Source organism: Corapipo altera, unplaced genomic scaffold (genome assembly GCF_003945725.1).
Source record: "Corapipo altera isolate COAL_440 unplaced genomic scaffold, ASM394572v1 44, whole genome shotgun sequence".
NCBI lineage: Eukaryota > Metazoa > Chordata > Aves > Passeriformes > Pipridae > Corapipo > Corapipo altera.
The window spans coordinates 17,270,522-17,287,467 of record NW_020884880.1 but is presented as its reverse complement, the minus strand read 5'-3'; the positions used below and the strand labels follow the sequence as shown (position 1 = coordinate 17,287,467).

Sequence of the window (16,946 nt, the reverse complement as noted above, 5' to 3'; positions counted from 1 at the left end):
TGGTTATTTCATTCCTCAAATAAATCTGCTTTCTGTTTGTGCCAGCATGAGCTCACTGATTTGCATTCTTGTAATGTGCTCTTTCTCTTTTCTTTTATTTTTCCTGGACTATCTTACTGTAGAGTCCCCAAAATCCAATACCCCACTAAGTTTGTTGAGACACAGAGGAATGGTGATACCTGTTCCATTTGCAGGCTGATGGGAATGTCAGCACTCCCTTGGAAAGGGTTGTGACAGTCTGGATGAGTAACAGTCTAGGATGAAGCCTCTGTCGCTGCAGGTGCTCTTAGCTGGATGCAGAGTCATCAAGACATTTTAACTGAACTAGGACTTGGTCTGTAACTCTGTATTTCCAGGCAGGGAAAGGCATGCTAACAGGACCACTGTTTCCCAGCAGTGCTACTCAGCCCTTTCCAGGACATGCCAAGTCCTCGTTAACATCTTATGCCCACTCTTGACATAGTTCTAAGATGGCAGTGGTTGGTATTTCCACTTAGAGTGGCTGATTTTTAGGTTCCTTTCATATTCTGCATCTAGAAGTCCTGGCTACAGCATACTGTAAGTATATATGAAATTTTCCTGTGGTCCCCACAGCTCTGCAGTAAAGGTGGAACTGCAGAATCCCAAGAGGCAGAGCATTTTCCCATAAATTCTTTGCCCTGTCTGTTTTCAAATTAACTGAGGATGGATGAGGGGGAAGATGAAGAGAATGAATAGCATAATAAAGCTCCCCTGTTGCATGATTCCCAATTTTCAAAGGATGTTTGTAAAAATCGCTGTTGCTTCTCTTCAAGCTGCTGGGGGGCACAAGTCTTTAGTCAATTAAATTCTCATTTTTGGATTTTTTTTTTTAAGTAAGGCTTCTTAAATGTCTTTCTGCTGTTACGTGTGTCTGGTGTCATTTTACTAGCTAAAATAATTGGATAAGTTTTTTCTATTTTGGGTATACTAGATAAGCAAATAATAATGGGAAACATGAAAATATGGTTCATATTAGGAATTAAAAGTTGATGTAATCTGAAAGTGAGCCACATGAGTTTGAATTGTTTGACTAGTTTAGTTCATGCAACTGTGAAAGTAGTTGAAAGGAAACGTAAGTACATGTGACTTTCCAGATACAACATTTTGTTATTCTGGATAAAGCAGAATATCATCTAAAATTATGTATTTCTTTTTGTGATAATCCTTTCCAGTCTTAGGAGGGCAATCAAGATAAAATAAGATCTGTGAACTGCCATTTTCCTCATGAGCTGTAAAAAACTTACTCTGGTAATTTGTTCTTGAGTAGGTGAATGTGGCTGTTCTTATTGTAGTCCTAATTTTCATTTTGAATAGAGATATTAATCTGGAAAGCTGTATTTGATTTGTGTTTCAAAAAAACCCAAAAAACAAAAAACCAAAAAACAACCAGCTGGTGTAGTATCTATAGGTCAGGAATAATTTTATCTAAAGTTACTAGCTTCTTCAATAACAAGTCATCCCTTCTTCTCCATGTAGTTTATCCCACTACTTTTTTTATCCATTTCAACTCCACTGAGGGCTGGTATCCCGAGAAGACCTCCATTCATTGTGTTTTGTGTCTGACCTCCCAACAGTAGTACTTGTTTACCTAGAGAGATAATTGTTTTCTGGAGAGCATCCAGCTGATAACTTACTTTTTCATTAGAGCCCTTTTTCCTATTAGTTATCTCCTGTTAGTTGATCTGTGTCATTTGATAAAACTAATTAGGTAATAAAATACTATTTCTGAGCTCCTCCCTTTAATTTTGGCATGGTGAAATGTACTTCTTGGCTCCTTGCTCTTTCCACATAAAGACAGCCTTCAGTTGACAAACAACATTAATCCAAAAGAAAACAATCCAGTTCACGCATTCTCTCTTGATATATCCCTGTGCCAGAATAAAATAGTTCCTAGCAAATTATTTGTACCAAAGATAGTGACATAACCCTGGCTCTGTTTTAGAGTTTTGCAAATGTTTGCAGAGCTTCTCAAGAGGCCAGGCTAAAAATACTCAATGAAACCATTCAGAATTCTACTAAAAGCATTTTGTTTCCTAGGACTTTCCTCCCTTCTGAAAATGCCCCCCCACAGCTGCATGGCATTTATTAGAAGGTGATGCAGGTATAAGGTAGGAAATCACATTTTATATTTTATTTTAAAATGTAGGCTTGTTTTCAGGTTTCCTTTTTAGATTATGTACATTTTAAAAAAAAAAGGGATATCTCAATGGGAGGTAAGTTTATTATTAGCTTCAAGTTGAAGTATACTCATACAGTAAAAAAGAGGCTGATCAGATGTGTCACAGTGTGAAAGTTTGAGGTGTCATGATATACAGCATTTCAAAGACAAATAGCCAAGAATTGCCATTTCTGTATAGACAATGGCATCTGCTGCACCCTAATGAGGTAGAAATTGCCTGAAGACACTGGTGGATTTTTTTTCTTGATTGTTGCACCCCAGAACAAGGAAGGCTTCAAACTTTATGTTGAGAAGAGTATGTAATCTGCTCTGCTCAGATATGAGATCTGTAGAAACCTCTGTAGTCATTTTCTATTCAGACTAGAGAAAATCTATCAGAGCCAGTGAAATTAGACTAACAAAAGGATCTCATCAGTATCTCTCCTGTGTTTTACACTTAGGAAGGTCATCTCTCTTAAAAGAGTGGCTTCTGCCTGTTCATTGTTCAGTGTTAAATGCGACCAACACTTTGGTCAGGTCTGAAGAACTGCTTTGATATTAGTTGCATATTTACTGTGTGTTTTATTTGCTTCCATGTTAGAAATCTGCTATTGGGATGTTAATGTTGTGCTTGCAGAGATTTGGAATATACATCTTCAGCGATGCAAGAGCCCCAAAATAGCAGTGTGTGAAATTTTAAAATCAGTGGTATGATAAACTCGGATAGAACCAGAGTGTGTTTATAAGTGAGTCATGTGATAAATAAATGATGGAAGTGATAGTGAGAGGCAGTTACAGCAGTAAGAAGAGACTGTTTTAAAATGAAAGAAAAATTGAAGTTTGTACTTTCGATTGTCCTAATTAGATTCAGAAAAGGTTTTGACTTTGCTTTCTGCCCCTGAACTTTTTTTATCTTTTCTTGATGCACTTACAGCCAACTGTAAGTTGGGTATTCAGCTTAGATGCCCAAAATGGTTATTATCCTCTGGAGCTGCTGTTTTTTCTAACAGGAACGCTCCTGAGATATTGCAGTTTATAACCTATGATAATGTTAACTAAAATTTTTGGCTATTTTGACTATCATACCTTGTATCTCAGGCAGAGTTAATTCTGGATTTCTAGCATTAAACATAAAAGCTTTCCAAGCAAATGCCAGTTACCACTGCAAGGGAACTGAAAGCATGGACTAGCCTGCCATTGTGTCAAATCTGATAATTGCTTTTCACACATAAGCAGCTCTGGAAGTCCAAACTACCAAGCCTGTTTGTCCTGTGTGCTTTCCTTTAACGCACAGCTCCTTTTCACTTCGTATAGTTTCTTAGCCCTCGTGGCCAAAATTCAGTGCCACGAGAAACCCCTGTCAAAGCCTTGCATGAATTGTTCCAGTGCTGTGCTTAGTGGTGCATCAGTGAATTGTATCCTGCGTGGTATGATTTACAGCTTACTGTGAACAAATTCTCCAGGATTATAGATTTGCTAAGAGATAGTGTCGAGAGTCTCTATATTTATAGGCAGCTCTGTGGTGCCCATCAGCATGACACTCCTTTTCCCACAGGATCTTTTCCCTGTAATGCCTGCCCCTGTTATAAATGAAGATGTGGAGCAGTGCCAGAGGTGCTCTTGCCAGCAGGGTTATGGGCTCATTTTGGCCTAACCCGAGAACAAGAGCAACAGATAAGGAACAGAAGAGACTACAGCCTAGTTCTGAATGGAGTTGCTGTTGGTTTCTCTGTCTTGGCTCAATGTTTAGCTGTGGTCTCTGCACAGCTGTCAAGATCTGGTCCATGGGAAGGGAGAGAGTCTGCTTGGCTCATACTGCTGCAGTCCTGTCCTAGGCACTGCAAAAACAAATGTGGAGGTGCTGTTGAGCAGGAGCACTGCTCTGGGTGTCCTGGAAGGGCATAGCACTTCTACTGTTTTTTCGACTGGACAGGGCGAAAGAACTCCCCTGCCTGCTTCCTGTGTGTGCTGCCAACAAATGCTGCTTGTACAACTGACAAGAGAAGCAAACCTTTCCAACCCCATCCTCACATGTAAAGACAATGCACTTCAATATAACATGTCCTTTTCATTGCTTATTAAAACAAAGCCATTAACATATAGTGGATTAAACCATTAATATTCACATATTCAATCGTAGAGGGTCCACAAACCCTATCTATATATAGGATTAAGAGTACAGAGCTGTAGGTGTTACCAGTGAACAAGGAGCTAACAACCATGCAGCTTCTTCCAAATTCGTGAGAAATCCTTGACAGTTGCAGGATTTTTTCTGTAGTAGGGATTGCTGTTGTCACACCAGATTCTTTTCAGGTTTGACCACATTGTGCTTAGGTGAGACAATTATTGTTTTGTTGGATTTTTCTTTTGAATGAACACATCAGAGAAATGCCTGAACCCATCTGAAGATTTTAAGGGGAAAACTCCACCCTATTTCACTGCCATGCTAGTGTGAGCTTTGCTGACAATTTGGTAGGAGATGACAGTTTGTGCTTTTGTCTGGTGCTAAAAAAAAAATGTTTTCTGATGTATACCAAAGTTACATGGAATACATATAAGAGCTAAAATTGAGTATACCTCTTGCAAAGCAGAATTAAAATTGGAAGGAAAACACACTAAATTGTGGTGCAAGTGGGTTGTGGGACTGACTTTCTTCTGTGCAAAATTTAAGATAAAAGATAAAAAATGCTAAAAGCTAATAGCAGCTAGCACTGGTAAACAGTATTTGTCTTCAAAGAACCATAGGGATTTTCATGAATTTCAAAAGATCCGTAAGTGGAAGAGATGATTTGACTTGACTCGCAGATACTGCAGTCGAAGTTAAGAAGTTAAGTAGCTGTCTGTAGCAGAGCCATAATGAAATCTGACTCAAGAATTCCTGATTTTTCCCCATGTTGTCCAGTTGCTTGACTGTCAAGGCAGACTGACACAAAATTGTCAGGAAGGTCTCCAAGTTGTTCTTGATTTTTTGGGTTTTTTTTAGCAGTTAGATACTTTGGTTCTAACTGATTTGGTTGTAACAGTCAACGTTTGTACTGCAGATGCATAAAAGTGGTTTGGGCATGTCTGCTTCTGAATATATTTTATTTTTAGAAACTGCAGAATTTTCCCCTGTTCTTACCATTTCCTGTGGTTTTACTCTGGAGCATGATGGATGAAGAAGGCTATTTGTGTGATTAAGGTATGAGAATAGAAACTGTAGGTCCTGGGTTTACAGTTGCAAGTCAGATGTGATGGTCAGTCCCTTAAACATAGTAGCAACAAATGAACTTCTTCATCTATAAAAGAATATTTGTATTATTAGAAGTATGTGGGAGAGGTGAGGCTGCATTAAGATTTTAAAATCCCTGTGGGATCCATGTAGGAAAGTGTCCAAAAGTGTCTGTGGAAGTGATATTAAATCAGTGAGAGTGTAGAAACAGTACATTCACCTGTAGTAAGCAGTGAAAGAATTAAGCTAAACAGGAACAAGACGCACTGGAATAAGTGTTAACACATGGAGTTAATTGAGAACAATTAGGTCTGTGTGTAGACAAGATCTACATAGCCCGTTTGAACTGCATGGTATTATGTGAGTAAAGGGTGCAGGATTAGACCTTTTGTTTACAGATTTACCTAATGCTTTAAACTATTTGGATGAATGGTGTTACACAAATGTTAGTCATAATTATTATTTAATTATGACCACATGTTTACTTTGAACATAGTCCTATGCTTAATATGTAGGAAAGCCAGGATAATGTTGCAGCTTCAGCGTGTGAGCTACTGTTTGCCAAGCAGAGTTTTGCTAATGGCTTCTCCTTTCGTGGGATGAAAATGCCACCCTGGACGGTGAAATTGCACCAGTTGTGGTATGTAATGGGCAAATAACTTTCATAAAAATACCTTCAGCTAGAACATTTTGAAACATGCATCTGAGATAGAATGCTAACTTATTAAAATTAATGCTATTAAATGTGCCGCTTGTGTATCATTTCAAAATACCTGAGATGCCAGTATTTCATTTTGGTTCCATTGAGAGAGCAGAAAGCAAATTTCATGGTATGACTCATAAGATCAGGAGTGCTACAGAATTTCTATAATTCATATGTTGCTGCTTTAATTTGCATTTAAATGTTTGAACTGTTATAAAATTTTGGATTCTTTAAACTTTAATTTATTTTTTTCATTCCTAAGCAGAACAAAGTTCCTTCTTTAACTTTGTTTTGAGGTATTCCTTTGATCAGATCTTCCATTTCGTATACTGTAGAAATTTTAAGATAATTTTATGAGTGGCTACAGATAGAAGCAAGGAAGAGCTTTGTGGTTTGGTTTTTTTAATCTTTTAATTTTTGTTCTTTTTTTAAGGAACCTGATCAGAAATATAATTCTGAGGGGTGTATTGTATATCCTAGGTTGCAAAAGATGGGATACTTTCTATCCTATCCTTTTTACTAAGTTAATGGGGTTTTTTAAGTGACTGAAGATAATGGACAATATGAACCTTTTCTTCAGAATGCTTTTAGTGCTTTGAATGTAGATACCTCAGTTCTTCTGTGTGGCATTTTACAATGATTGTCGGTGCTACTGAGAGTGGAAAAAAGACCTCTCTTGAGCACAGGCTGTGCACATGGACTTCTGTGCGGGATCAACCTCATTAATTCAACAAATATTAGTCTTTCCTTTAACTCAATACAGGAATCTTCCGATTCCTGACTGAGTTACTGAATCCCATATAGTTATTGCAGATCATGTTTTTCTCGTTGTTTAAGGCACTTGATCTTCCCTGTGGGCCTCCCCTGACACGCCCCTTGGTCGAGGAGCTTGTGAACTCTGCTCACCAATATGTAGAAGAAAATCTCTGAGTCTTCTGGTGGCGTCAGGCTTAAGGTCACATGACACTTCCCACGTGCACCAAAAAAGCATGTATTTCCATACTTCAGTTTTCCTGAACACCTGTTTGCTTTGCTGAGACATGACTTTTCCAATACATTTAAAAAGAAAATTAAAATATTCAACCGTTCAGAATAAGTGTATGTTTTCTAAACCAAAAAGGGGCGACATGCTGATTCCTGCACAAGAGAAGAAATTTTTTAAAAGCCCTAGGTGTTCAAGATTTACTTAAACTTTCTTTCACGTGAATGCCATTCTGTTCTAAATGACTGCTTCTACTTGAAAAGAAAGTATTTTGGTGGAAGTAACTTAAATTTTATTTGAAATGATTTCTGAAAGGAAGTTTGGTTTTAAGAAACCATTTCATCCCTTCAATTTATTAATTTGGTGTAGAAATAAAGGTAAAAATAATTTGTGAATGCTGTTTCCTTGAGAGGGCTGGAGTTTTTGCATTCCTTTGCCTTCCCCTGTGTTTTTCCAGCCCTGCCATACGATTGAATGTTTGAATATTGTAGTGTCAACAGCTCCTTGTATTTTCACTTGATACGGTTGAGCAAAAGTTTTGACATTCAGCTGAAATGTTTGAGGAGCCATTACCAGCATAATTCTGCTTCTTAAGTAAATCTCATCTCAGTGCTTGAAATCTAAATGGATTAATATTTTTAATGTCTTGTTTACAATGCTGCCTATGAAAGCCTGTATTTGTCTACTTGCCAACCTTCCTTCTTGGCCAGGAACCGTTCTGGCGTGAATCTCAACACTGGGCTCCCATCCATTTTCCTTGAGTCTCTCTGGTTCCCTCCCTTTTCCTCAGGGGCTCTCTGGAAGATTTTCAGAAGGGCTTTAATTTCTTGAGCAAGTCAGCTTTTTTTGACTCCTAAATATTTCTGCCCCAGCCCTGAATTTCAGAGTTTGCCAGCCAACCACAGATGGCTTGCCTCGGTGGTGTTACAAAAAAACACATATTTTCTCAGGTTTTGATGAAAACAAACCTAAAAACAAACCAGTGTTGGCTTTGCAAGTGGGCAGAAAAAGATGGTTAAGAAAAAAGAATCATACTCTGTGTGTGTGTGTGTCTTGACAAGGTGCCCAGCAGTCATGATAGTGAGCTAGTAGGTAACTCCTAATGCAGATTGTAATCATTATAGCATACTATACCATTTATACATTTTACCAGAAGAGCCATACTATCTGGGATTACCCAAAAAATTAATAAAATTTTTAAAAACTCCATATTTGTCCAGTCTGGTGGCACTGGTTTAGGTATGATTGCTGAGGGTCTTCAGGGGTAGGCAGGCTCTTAGAGGAGAGTCTGGGGGCTTCATGAGTGTGACATAAGCCCAAATGTTAAAGCAGCAAGCAAGTTATTAGAAAGTAGAAGCCAGTGATGTATGATATCAAACTACATTACAGTAAAATTGTGCAACTTTAGGTATGGTGAGCCCTCTCTTCTGAGCAGGCCAGCAAATCCTCACTAGTGGTTATTTTGATATGTGATACCCTGATGCTAATCTAAGGAGTTAAATGCAAAACTGAAGAAACCCCAGCAACAGTAAGAGCCCTGAGCTGAGTGAGGAGCACTTGGCAGTGCTTGCTGCTTTCTTAGAAAAAGAGAGAGCACAAGTGACAGGGTGCAGGGTTCACACAGAGGGATGGATGGATCCGTGCATGGTCCACTGAATCGGGCACATGTGGAAGGAAGAGGTGGTGTCTCCGCATTGCAAGGCTGAGACTGGTAACCAAACAGCTCCCCCAAAGCAGCAATTTCTGCTTTGTCTGTCTTGAAATAGGGTGGGGGCTTGCTGCCCAGTCTGCTGTTAGAGAGGAGTGCAGCAGGGTGGCTGCCCTGGAGCGGAGCCTGGCTGGAGACACGTTTAGCCTGCCCACCCCTGCCCTTGGAAAAGCAGGAGCCACTGCAACCCCATCGTGGAGGAGCAGCCACGTTGCCCCCTGCCATCAGTACAGCAGTGGCCTGTCCTCTCCCAGAGGAGCTGGGCTCCAGCCTGCTGGGGAGGGCCCCCTGCCCTGGAGGTGAAGATGAAGCCACAGATGAGAGAAGAGAGCTGAACCCCTATGTACCTGCCCACGAGGGACTTCAGGTGGGGGAGAGCCATACCCCAGGAATGAGTGAGTGAGTGAGTAAATGCATGTTTGTGCATATAAGATTCTGATTTTCAAAGAGATTTTAATTTCTGGTTCTTAACATGCCATTTAGTTTTGAAAACATGGTATTACTCAAAATGAGATAGATTGATGAGACACAATAATCTTGACAATCTTTCATTACGGACATCTCAAGGTATATGAGCATTTTTAGTGTCTTATAGACTAGTGTGTCTGGTGCTAAAAAGTTATGAAGTATAAATAGGAGGGATAAGCAAAAGGGAAATTTGGATTTAATATGTGAAGTAGCCAAGTGTTTGGCTGCCCTTTATTGTTTATTGATCATTTTCTCTGTTATTCAGAAATCATTTGGAGTTGAGGATTCTCAGAGGACACAAATCTCCTTGTCTTTCTCAGACACCAGGATTGCAAGATGAATATACAAACATGAGTGTGTGAGTCAGGAAACATGTCAGCAGAGGTGGCTGTGTGAGCAAGGCTGTAGGTAAACAGAAATAAAGTTAATTGGCAGTTTTCTTGTATAGCATGGGCAGCTGAAGTCCTTTTCGCTGGAAGAAATTTTCTTTTCCCATTATCCTTCAGCATTCTCTTGGAGAGATTGTCTCAAGGGAAGTGAGTGAGTCAGAAAATATGCCAAGTTCATGTCATGGCTGTTTCGGCATTTCTTTCTCTTGCTGGCCTCCAGGAGCTTTATTGGCAAGTGTTTTTAAAGGAAATATTGGCACAGGAAGGCCTTATTGTTTATGTCATGAAAGTCTCTTGGCGTCTTCTGCCTTGTTATTTTCTCCCTTAAATGGGGAAATTAGGAGTGGGGGGGACTGAGAAAGGAAAAGAAGAGAGAAGCAGAGAATTGCTACCAAAACTGTTCCCCTACATCAGGATGTATCTTGGTGAGTTCTCTCTTTTCTTTTTTTCTCCATTGCTGCTTTGCAGGCTTTGTTTCAGCCAGTGGATGTGTTTCTAAATGTATGTTTCCTCCTTATGCTTTTCAAGTTGTGGCACTTAGAGAGCTTTTCAAAAGAGAGAAGCCAGCAGTTTTCTGGTGGGCTCTCCTCTGCCAGAACAAGGCAGGGAGAGGCAAACACAGAGCCTAGCCGGGGTCAGATCACTGCCACCTTCTCATATGCAGAGCAGGGCTCTGTGATGGGCTGTGAAGCACATTTCATTAAGTTGTTTTCAGTTCTGTGTAAGGTTTGCATACAGAATACAATGTGTTTTACAGAAAAAAAAAATAAAATTGGAAAGTTCTGTGGAGCAGATGCAGCGGGTACAGACAGGAACAATAGTGAAACGGTGCATGGTCAGAAATTCTGCTTGTTAAAAACTGAAGCAGAAAGCAAAAGAATTCCTTTAAATGTATACACATTCTTAAAAAAAACCCAAAAAAACAACAAACCAACATACACCCCAACCTCTCCCCTCCCCCCTCGCCTAAACTTACTCATATGCACTTAGGCAATTTTGGCATAACATAAAAGCACAAAAAAAAAGAGAATTATGTCCAGTGCAGCAATAAAAATTGCTGTAATCCATTACCCTCAAATTAGGTGAGAGTTGTGAAGTCTCTGAGGATGCTATTAAAGAATTAAATATTAACATTTCAAAGAGTGTTTCAGTATTTAATTTTTTTTTTATTTGCAAAGTAAAAAGTTACCTCTCCTTGTGGTCCTTCATGGCAGAAAGTCTGTTTCTAAACCAGGTTCATTTTTATCTGTGATATTTGCCTCTCTGATATTTGTGTATGCAGCTCAAAGATACAGAATAAAAAATTCTTTCAGGTTAATGTAGCAAAGGTATGCATTAATGTACAAAAAGAGCATAATCCTATTTCTTGTGAATTTCTTACCAGCAGCAAAAAAGAAAAAAAAATATTTTAAGGAAATGCCTGTTTTTGTGAGCCAAACAGAGAAAATGACATGTAAACCACTTGTCTTTGTACCCAGTTAAACTAAGGATTGCCTGTGGAATTCAATATCTATTTCAAGGCTGTGATGCAGTTTTTGTGATGTCTCTTCAAACACTAAGTATTTGTTGGTACATAATACGTCTTTTTATTGTGGTGTCTTACTTGCATTTTGGTGATGCTTTTTTGGAATGTTCTTTTTCAAAGGAAAGAGAGATGATTAATCTTGGCTCTTTAAGCCTATATTGTTTCTCTTTCTAACTCTTTCATGTTCTTTTGTTTTCTAACCTACCTATTTGCGGGGTCTATGCAAAATTCTGTAGTGCATAATAGTTCAATTTGTGGAAGCTTTTCCCTTCCCCCTCCACTTCCAATTCTGTACTTTGATTCACTCAGACCTTTCCTTCACTTTCTTTAAAAATGTATATACAATTGCAGAAGTTTAGTTAGTAAAAGTTTTCATGGAACATGCATTTCTAGACCTGAATATTCTTAGAGCTTGGTATGTTTTCATATTCGGGATCTTGTTCAGCCTGTTACAGGAAAAGTAACTGGCTGCCAGCATTAGAATCCAGGGAATGGGAACCTGGATTTTGCTTGAAAAACGTCTTTAGGAAAGGTGGATATGGCTCTTATATTCCTGCTTTAAAGTGTTTTTACCAGAATTGATCCCTAAGAATCATACTGTAAAATGATTATTATAAAACTAGGGAAAACACCTGTTCTAGTAGTACTAACATATTTGTTTATAATTTATTTGGATGAATATGAATCTGCAGCAATATAGTCACTTAACAGGATATCGTAGTTTGATATAGTATGTTGCAAGTGAACCATTTTCAGTGTGTTGCAGTTGTTATCGAGTAAGACATAAGCTTTTTCTGATTGTGTGTCTATACATATACCTGTATCTATGAATATATTCAAATAGTTATTTCAAAAGATAAGCACTGTAATACTTATGGGAATATCACCATGAATTTTTCTTCTTATGTTAGGAATCCTGCATTTCTCAGTTCAAGCAGATAGAAACCCTTCTGCTGTGTTCTTTGTGTCTCATGTCATAACATGAGAAAAAACAAACCATAAACCAGGGTGTGAATAACTGTACTTTGGCTTATGTCTGCTATCCATTTTACCAGACAGCCAAAATTCTTTAGACATGAAGCTCAATATTAAATCATCAGCCCATACCTACTGCTCCAGTGTCAGATACGGAGTGACAATATTGCTTTATAGCTGTGCAGGAGTACCATGTGAAAATATATTACAGCTCTGTTAACAGTGTCACAGTTTGAACCGGAAAATTTCAGCTTTCTGAATGAAAAGTTCAATTCAAAACCTCTTGGGTTAGGTAAGCCTGGGCTAGACCCAAGAGACAGTTCCCTGATGACCTTGTTTTCATCCTGGCAGACTGTTCCATAGTAAGGTGCCTGATGTTGCCCAAGCCAGTGGGTAGGACGTGCTCACTGACTACTGGGAGCTGGTGGCTCCGCACCCCTCAGCTGTGCCTGGATATCCCAGGGTCCCTCTTTGAACCTGTGTTTCACCTTCTCTGAGAGGCTGCAGGTCCAGGGCATGCATGACCCCTGTTCCCCAACCTGGGTTTTCTTTAAACTTTGGCTAATGAGATATCAGCAACAAATTTAACATCAGCAGGAAAGATTTTTTGACAGATGTGGAGAGAAACTGTGCACAAAACCACCAAACAGTGCACTGCACGCAGTTCCCTCCTTGCTGTGCTGTGCTTCTCTCCAGGCCGGGTTCCGCCACAGTGTCCTCCTGCTCCTCCTCTGGGTGTCTGGTTGCAGCCAAGGAGTTTTCCAGTCTTTCCAGCTCCCTGTTTGAGGGAGGCACTGCTGGCTTCTCTTCCCTGACATCTGGCTCCCACCTTGCCATGGCGCTTGCCAGAACTTGCATGTTTTCTGACCCTGTTGAGCTGAGTGAAAACCATCCAACAGGTAGAACAGGGCAGAGGGGGGGAAGGTGATGGTGGAGTGGTGAACAGCCACTCCAATAACCTTATTTTCTTAGGGAATTGCATTGGAGATGTCTTTCTTCTCTGTCCCCCAAAGCTTTGAAATGACCTCTGAGCTTTGAAGCCCTCAATTTGGGCTACTCCATTGTTATTAGGCTTGTTAGCTTTCTTTGCAGTGAACTCTAGGAATGCTTTCTCCTTTCTCCCACACCTCCATTCATTTTTATTGCATTGGAGAAAAAAGGAAATTAAAAAATGGATATGGGTAATAACAATCTTGTAAAAAAAATTCCATAATTCATAACTTTTCATTTTCTGACAGCCAAACTCTGACGTGTGCGTAGGGAGCTGATCGGGATGTGTGCTCTCAAACCACAGCTACAGTGTAGTGCTGCAGCATGAAATGAATGGGAACAGGGAGTCAATTATAATTTAGGATTGTGTTGTTCATCATGCAGGCTAAACAGCTTGGCTTAACAAGGAGAGGTCAAAATTTGCAAGTCTACCCAGTTCTCCAGGGCAGGCCGTGATTTGGGAAAAAAATGTGATCCAGCTATAATCTACTTGGATTTCTAATATTTTTTTGATAGGATTCTTTCCTAAAGGCTTATAAAGAATTAAAGCTGCTGTGCAATGAAAGGAAAACTCCTGTCATGAATTAATAGCAGGTTAAAAGTTAGAAAGCAACAAGAAGTAAATGATGAAGTTTTGCAATGGAGGGAAATCACCAAGGGAGTCCTGCAAAACATCAGTCCAAGCATCTGGGTGGTTCGACATATGGAATAAAGGGTTAAATGAGAAATAATAAAGTCTGCTGGAGGTGCTTGAATCAACGGAGAAGAGTTGTAGAAGGATCTGACAGTACTAACTGTGACCAAGTAATAAGACGGCAGAGGGAATTTGGTAACAGTAAATGTTAATATTTCTGAAAGGAGAAGAATTGCTGTCATAGTGGACTTATGGCCACTTAGGACAAAAGTGCTAGTGTTTAACAGATGCTTTTATAAAGATAACAACTGAATGTCCATCATATGTCAAAAACAAACTTTGAGAATTTTTAGGAAGGGAACAGGGAAAATTGCTGTATTCTCCATGTTTCACTCTACATAGGACTGCATCCAAGTAATGCAGTCTTTATTCTGACCTGTCAGATTTTCATGTCTGTATTCTTAAAACATATATAACAGCACAGTGTTTTCCATCCTTACATCCTTCTTTTTCTGACATGATCTAGAAACCCTGTAATAATGAAGAACAAATGAAGATAGGCTCTGAATATTATTCCTTTCTATTTTTCCAATATTAATTACCAGTGTTATAAAACTTTGAAGTTTTACAACATTGCATCCAGCAGTTTCTTAGTGGTGATTAAGAAAGAAAAACATGAAGAGCAAATCTGAAAAATAAAAGGAGTGAAGGCCTATCTATGTGAAATCCGAGGCTGGGAAAAAATTACAAATATAAGCAGCTTTATGCTGAACAGAAGCCCTCCTTAATAAATAAAGATAGTTCAGCTGAGGAAAGTTATGTGTACTTTGCTATAACATGCCTGTCTTCCATTATGTTCTATTCCAGAATGTGTTAGTCTCAAAGGACTTTTTGAATGTGTGTATTCAGATGTATGTGCATACAACTGCTATTCCTATCAAATCCTGTATTTATTCTGGAGAAATTTTGCCTAGCAAAACTTATGCCTGTTAGGTGTTAAGCACCAGTATCATGTCCATAAATATGCAAAATGAACAAGTTTGCTGTAGGTACTTTGTAGGTACAATAACTGTTACAAATTTTATATATATTTTAGTTGTTCTCTTCATTACAAACTTGCATGTGAAGTGTGGGACCCACACTACACATAATGATTTCTGCTTTTCCCTCCCCATCCATCTGAAGATCTCAGATATTTATAGAAGAAAAATATTCTAATCATGCATTCATGAAAGTCATTGGTCTTTGGATCATTTCGCTTATGGCTTTATATGATGTTAAAAGTTCCCAATTTCCAAAAAAAAAAAAAATTGCAAAATTCTTTGTCACCTACAAAAGGATAAGGATCATACTGGAGAGACCGCTCTTCAGCATTATATAGTTGCATTCAAATAGCTTAAAAGATTGCTATCATTGCTTCCCTGATTAAAAAAAAGATAGGTTATGCTTATGTTGTTCTAATGTTCATCTAATACATATATAGAAGTAGTAAATAATTTTAAAATTTACTCAAATTTAAATAGAAAAAGATTGAAGTTGATGAAAAGCAGAATAAACTGTGATTGATAATCAAATGTGTTTTTTCATGGAAACAGTAATGCAAAGATTGCTACTGTATAAATAGATTGTGCATAATGACAGAAAATGTTATTTCTACCTTACTTAGTTTCTCATTTTTCTCTCTGACATTTTGAATCCCGCATTAGTGTGTAGAACAGATTCAAAATATCAGAGGTAAACCAGAAAGCTAAACTTCATCTTCAGGATGTAGTTTCACTAACTTGATTGGGCATTACTCAGAACGTATCCATTTTTAACATATTGTAATTTGCATACTGACCTTTTCTGCACTGTGAATGAAAATTGGTGCTCTGATGTGTTGATTAATCCTGTAAAATACCATTTAAGACTTCATTTAAATATATTGTTTTGTGAAGAGTAATGACATCTAACCCCTTACAATAATAAAAATGTACATTACAACAATAAAAGTAAATCTAGATTGCTTCCAGATAGCTGAAAAAGATGGTCTTACAAAGCTAAGTCTTGTTTTCAGAAATGCTCACTGACATTCTCTGTCTGTCTTTGGTAGCTGTCACTAAAGTGCAGAACTGTTGAAAGTTTAACAATCTTATGCAGGATGGATGTAGACATTAGATCTGAAATGGGGGAATACATTTGCATGTGCGCATATGCTGAAGATATTAATTTGGAAAAATGTCAGCTAAAAACTTGAGACAGAGCAACTACTCCAGGTGAGCTACTGAAAGCAGACTTGGTTCAGAGAAAATAATCTTGAATAGTTAATGTGTAGATTGCCCTAAGTAACAACTGAAAAATAAGTACAGAAATATGTTGACCTTCTGAGGTCCCAGGTGGAGTACACACTCCAGTTTAGTATTGTAGGAGAGAGAGTTAGCAACAAGAGACAGTCTAACAGGAGTATCAAGAAATACCGAAGGTGTGGGAAGCTTGAGTTCTAAGTAAAGGTTTAGCAAAGCACAGCTGCTTAGTTTTGCAATAAGGTGAGTGGGAATACCATGATTATAGTTCTCATGAAATGCATAAGGGTTAGCTGCAAAGAAGCACCAGCATTGTTTGTGGATGTAGCAGGACACTGACAGTTGAATCTACGATAAGAGAACTCTGTATTGGGAAAAACACTCTAATGAAAGGAAGAGATGAGAAATTTAAGAGATTCCCTGGGGTTGGTGTGAAATTTGAAGATAGCACAAATGGGAGTGGGTTTACAAGAGATATACATCAACTGGCAAATCTCCCTTAGTCATAGAACTGGTGAGGTGTTCACTTTGTCTCATGTGAGACATGCTGTAGTAGTCCCAATAGGTAGCCTCTAGTATATCAGAATTTATATAAAACCCTATAATTTGAAACTCCTTTCCATTATTGCTGTCCTTTACTACTTCACCCTGCACTTCTCCAAATCCAGTCACAAATTACAGCAGTACCCACCCTGATAGCATGTCTGTATGGACAGATAAAGTAAATCCACTGCTGGACTGGAGCCAACTCCTACACTGAAAGAATAAACTTTAGACTTGTTGAAATGCTAAAAGCCCACTGTATGCTGCAATTAAGTTCTTAACACAAGGCTTAAGGATGTTTCATTTCTATACAGAAATTGGAAAAATAGATGGAGATTGTACTATTTCAGAGAAGTT

General features: G+C 38.5%; 1 protein-coding gene across 1 annotated transcript in view; it reads left to right on the top strand.

Moving 5' to 3' along the window:
• Positions 1–2,109: 2,109 nt before the first annotated feature.
• The window catches only part of THRB (thyroid hormone receptor beta), an 87,223-nt gene continuing 72,386 nt past the window's right edge, over positions 2,110–16,946 (top strand). The window contains exon 1 of the mRNA XM_027639197.1: positions 2,110–2,129. The gene's annotated coding sequence lies outside the window, so the exon portion shown is untranslated. The remainder of the gene's footprint in view (positions 2,130–16,946) is intronic.